The sequence below is a fragment of the Halyomorpha halys genome, unplaced genomic scaffold (genome assembly GCF_000696795.3).
Source record: "Halyomorpha halys isolate HHAL.00 unplaced genomic scaffold, Hhal_1.1 Scaffold998.1, whole genome shotgun sequence".
Taxonomy (NCBI): Eukaryota; Metazoa; Arthropoda; class Insecta; order Hemiptera; family Pentatomidae; genus Halyomorpha; species Halyomorpha halys.
Genome location: NW_027109943.1, coordinates 234,850 through 240,764, shown reverse-complemented (window position 1 = coordinate 240,764; position 5,915 = coordinate 234,850).

The window sequence follows — 5,915 nt, the reverse complement described above, 5'->3', positions numbered from 1 at the left end:
GCCTACAGCCCATCAAAGTATCTAATGTGCCTACAGCCCATCAAAGTATCTAATGTGCCTACAGCCCACCAAAGTATCTAATGTGCCTACAGCCTATATACTCCAGTCAAAAAATATTGTTTTTATTGCTACATTGATTGATTAGATTTATGTAATACATACGAGAAAGGATCTTTGAATTACACGATACCCTATTTCTTTATCTGTTATTTTCTCATTTACATTAATTACGTGAATTTCTTTCCTAAATAAATTAAAGATTAACCAATCGTTTTGATGTAGTTAAAACCAAAATTTCAGGTCTACAATCCTCTCTTCACTGTCTACTAACTAAAACATGAATCATCTTGGTTAGACTAAACCATTGTTCCATCTACATTTAGATCGAACCCTAATATATTTTCCCGTCGGATTATCCTTACTGATTCGTCCATTATTCCGAAAGCGTTACACGCCATTCACCACAATGGTATTTATTTATCGAGTGCCGTCAGCGGAATTCAACGTTATGTAATCGTCTACGCAAATTTTTACATTTTTGTGCATATTTATTATTAACTAGGTGATTCGGAGTAGGTAAGTTGTTGATAATTTTGGATTAACTTGTTCCTTTTTCGCATCAGCACTTACTCCAAAACAAAAAAGTTTAGAAGTTATGTACAGATTTTAAAATATATCAATGATTAATATTGAATCCATAAATCATGTCTAGATGAACTATGTTCAATTGCTTCAATAATAAAACTTTGCATGTTAACGAAATCAGGAGGGAAAATGACAGCCTCCATCAGCAAAGATTAATAAGGGTCCAACTTTTCTAATAGTGGATCATTCTAACCAAATTTTCCACTACAGCTCAGCACTGTAGAATGACTGTAACTATTTTTATAGGATCCGTTATGCTGACATTCAAAACACAAACTTGTTTCGACTAACCTTGGTAATTATAAATAAAAAAAAATCAGAATATATAAATTAAAGATAATGGTTTTTCTATGCATATTTATGAATTGTGAGGTAGGTATACTTAGGGTTACCAAAAATTGTAAAAGCCAATCCCAGACAGGTAGGAAAATCGGAGAGAAGTGGTGAGGAGGGAGGAGGAGGAATAAGTTGGCTAGATGACAATGAAGATGTGGAAAAATAATTTGTTATTAGTAAACGACATATTTTGTTGACTCCAAAGTAAAATATCACTTTCAACAACAAATGTTCGTTAAGTTTAGGGTAAAAAACTAATAATAGACATAGCAATAAATAAATTTAAATAAAAATAAGGTATGCATTTTATACTTTTAACTTTAGCGGAAACTAATATTATACTTACAATTTAACTTATAATAATTTTCACTCTAGTACAATTTATTTCAAAATAAGTGAGCCTATAAATTAATTGATTAAAAAATAGAACTGTAAAAATTTGTTGTCTTAATATAAAATACAATTGAATCCATTCAGATGTGGGATTCGGCGCTAATAAGTTCAACTTCTCGTTGAACGAATTACAAATTAGTTGTATTTTTTTTATTATGTTTATATAACTAAGCAGACCCCAGCAGGAATAGCCCCTCTCTATTCCCAGTGAGCTTTATGCAAACACATGCCATCACCGACGACACCGCCTTCAGCGGACCCGGCAGCCTATTTTACAATGCCATACTGGCAAAACTTTGAATTGCCGGCATATGTACATATATTTCCTTTCGTATATATTGTAATTTGTTTGTTTTTATTTATTTTAGGAGGTAGGAAACAAAAAAAAAAACTAAGGATGGCGACCTACAATACCTAGGAAATATACAGGTCTTGACAAATTCCGTACAAAGATTTCTTTCAATAATATCCAGTCAAGAGTTCTGGACAATATTACTTTCCTGGTCGCAGTGCTCTATCCCTGACTTTCGGGGAGAATCACAGATGTGCCGTAAATTATACTTAGTTTCGACTGGAGCAAACTATTACCGAAAAGTGCGATGTAATCAGTCCAAAGTAGTCAAAGCATTAGTAATAATTAATAAAACTTGGAGAAGGAAGGATGAGTGAAAAGTTGTGTACTGCTGTTTGTATTGTTTGTTACTGTATAAAAGAAATAAAATCTAAGAGAGTCAGAAATGAATTTCTAACAAAAGAAGCCCACCTACTTAGTTGAATTTCTGAGAATTTTCACAGCTAGTTTCGCATATTCACTTTCCCGTGCTTATTTTCCGAGAATCCTCCCACCTTGTTTTGTATAAACGTAATGATGAGAGGGAAAAGTTGAAAGCTATAGAGTTTCTGAGAAAATTCCATCAATGGACATTAAAATAAATCATTGTATTGTGGATGGGTTCAAAGGGTAGGCATTCCTATCTTATGATTTGTAGAATAAACGTACTAATGGTGGGGATATGATTGATCGTAGGTAATATTCATGGAGATGTGACAGTGTGGAGAAGTAGAGCTGCGATCAATAAAGAATTTATGGATAAGTGTAAAATTATTTTGAATCTGTTTTGTCATTTTGCAATATGCATCTAGGTTGCAGGGGCATAAGTTCGGAAATTCAGTGTGGCTTCCACCACAGCTCACAACTAATATTTCCTTGAATAAATTTACTATTAATTGGTTGCTATCTTCTAGCAAATCTATTTTATATTCTAAAATGGTATTAATATGGTGAGTTATGTTTAGATACTGTATTGAAGTTTGGTTTTCTACTGGTCATGGATGAAATTATAAAATTTGAAGGACAAAAAAACAGTATAAAATACTATAGTACAATTATATATTATATAGTAATTATAAGGTAATAAATGCTGAATGTCATAATAATCACTAAAACTATATTTATAATGGTGGGAAGATAGTTGACCGTAGATAATATATGTTAGGAGAAGATGGATGGATATTTATTTAACTTATTTTTTCTTTCCATAATTTTAATTTCTTAAATTATTATTAAATTAATATATTCACATTTCTTCGTTTCTTTGCATTTTATAATTTTAAAATTTTTATTTCCTAGATTATGTTATTCTACCTACATATTTAATTAAACGTTTTATTTTCCACTTCTTCCATCATTTTATTTTTACTAATTTTCATTTTGTCTAATTATTTATTTGTATCATTCTGTTTATATTTTCTCTTTTTTTATTTTTTGGTTGTTATCTTAAACTCAGGCCGAAACGTTGGTACTATTAAATAAGTTTTCTCCACTTATTCGTTTTTCAATGACCGCACCCCTACCATCTTCTCCCTCATAAAAATATATTTAGTTACAGTATAGAATTATGAATACTTCTAGGGGATTTCGCTCTCGCATCGCTCCTTCCCCATCGAAAAAAAACCCTATTTCTGTTGTTGTTTCTATTGTTTCAAGTTTTATTGTTTTACTGACATAAAAGCTAAAAGTATTCGGTATTCAGATCAATGTAAGAGCTAAGATGGAAAATTGTTCTGTTAAGTGACATGTTGAAGAAGCGCCAATACAGGAGGTTCTACAGGTAGCAATGAGCGTTACGGGCGATGAATATAAATAAGAGTGGGTCCAAATATATCTATGTTTCTCTCTAGTACATTTGTAGCGAAGAAACCGTCAGTTCCCTAACTTAAAAAAATAATTTTGGAATTATCAGATATTAAGTAGGGAAGGGACAGGCTGTGTGATTGATCTTCATTGTTACAGAGCCTTAGGCCAATTTTTGCTAATGTAACAATGAAAGAAAAAATAAAAGGGACGTGGAAAAAATGAACTAGGCTTACAAAAAAATATGAATTTAGTATTTAAATGACTCGTTCACCGGGCAAGAGCGAGGTGGCACCGAACAAGATATCCCTCGGACAAAACTCATTACAAGAAATTCTACTATACAACAGCGTCATCGAGTGGTTTATGTCATATCTTCCACATTGGAGCGCGGTATGTACTGCACGGGAGCCTTCCTCGATGTTGAACAAGCTTTTGATCGAGTCTGGCGTCCAGGTCTGCTCTGTAAACTTCGTCAATTCCTACCCCCAACATATTTCCTTATAATCCGCTTCTACCTCACTGGTAGAACCTTTAAAGTAAATCATAACCTAGCCTACTCATCTCTCATTTCTCAGTCCACCGGTGTTCCTCAAGGTAGTATCTTAGGCCCCGTTCTTTATACGGTTTATACAGCTGACATCCCAACCCACCCTAACACAGTCCTAACAACATACGCTGATGACACATGTATACTTTCTGTAAACAACGACCCAACTAATGCATCACAAACACTACAGGTACACATAACATCTATTGAAGAATGGAGTAAAAACTGGAGAATCAAAATAAATCCTGACAAATCCCACCAGATCACCTTCACTCTTCGTCGTAAACCTCTGCCCTCCTGCCCTACAGTATCCTTTCTAAATACACCACTAATGCCTGTTGAACAGATTCGATACTTAGGACTCCATCTTGACAAGAGACTTACTTGGAATCCACACACAAGACTGAAACGACAAGAAACTGCTCGTAGATTCCGATTGCTACAACACTTACTTGACAAACGCTCTAAACCTCCCATTCACTACAAAATATTAGTATACGCTACAATAATCAGACCAATTTGGACATATGGAATTGAGCTCTGGGGCTCCACCAAACCATCAAATTCTTCCCGCATCCAATCATTACAATCCAAAATCCTACGTAAAATCCTTGATGCTCCTTATTACGTCACAAATAAACGCATTCATAAAGACCTTAACATCCCATTCGTTGCAGATTTGACCCAAAACAGATATGCGTCTTTTTATTCCAAACTCCTTAACCATCCTAACCCATTAGTTCTTAATCTTTCATCCTTAACAATCCCTGATAATCCTCCGAGGCGTCTGAAAAGAAGATGACCACGGGACCTTCTAATTTAAATTAAGGGTGGTTCCTTCCCAAGATTTTCAAGTGTATACGAAACATACTACATATTTACCTATTGTATTATTTTGTACAGTTGTAAATTACAATAAATAAATAATTTTAAAAAAAAATGACTCGTTGAACGTACTCAGGACAACTCTATAGCAATCATAGGAAGGAGGTAAAATCAGATTTTTTTTTTAAACTCAATCTATGTAAATAATTAAATGAAGAGCTCCATCTAAAAAAGTTATAAATTAACATCCTGCTGCCTCAGTTTAACAGTGCAATGTCTCAAAATGGTTATTTTGAGATATGCATGTAATCTCAGCAATAAAGGCAAGATTTATAAAGTTCAAAACTGTAATACCTTCCAATATGTTTTTTGCTTCGATTTTAAAACATATGTTTTACAATGATTCAGCGCTTTAGATTTTACCCTTACCATTTACCATTACTAAGATCACACACATATCTTAAAATGACTATTTTTTTTTTTTTTTTTTTTTTATAGTTTACACTGTTGAACTGAGATAGCGATGTAACCGCAGCAATCTTAACTACAAAGGAACTTGCTAGCCCGTTAAAGGAATCTATTAATTAAAGATGGAAGGCAATGTGGGATGTAAGTCCACCCAGTAAGTTGAAACCTATAAAGAAAGATGTGGAGACCTGGATTACATCAACCCGAAGTAGACGCCGTGAAGATGTAGTGATCACCCGACTCAGAATAGGACATACGCGATTGACACACATCCACCTCAAAACAGGAGAGACCCCTCCAAAATGTTCGAAATATAATAGTAATCTGACCGTCAAACACATTTTTGAAGAATGTCATCACTACACATTAACTCTGAACCAGATAGGGGTGCCAACAAATGTTCCACTGGCGTTGAGAAACGACGAATCCGTAATAGAAAGAGTCATTAAACTCATCCATCAGACTAATTTAATAACCAGCCTTTAATTATTATAATTATCTGTTTATCTTGCCTTATTTTAAAATTATAACAGTTACTTATTTGATTTTCATCATCCTTTCCAC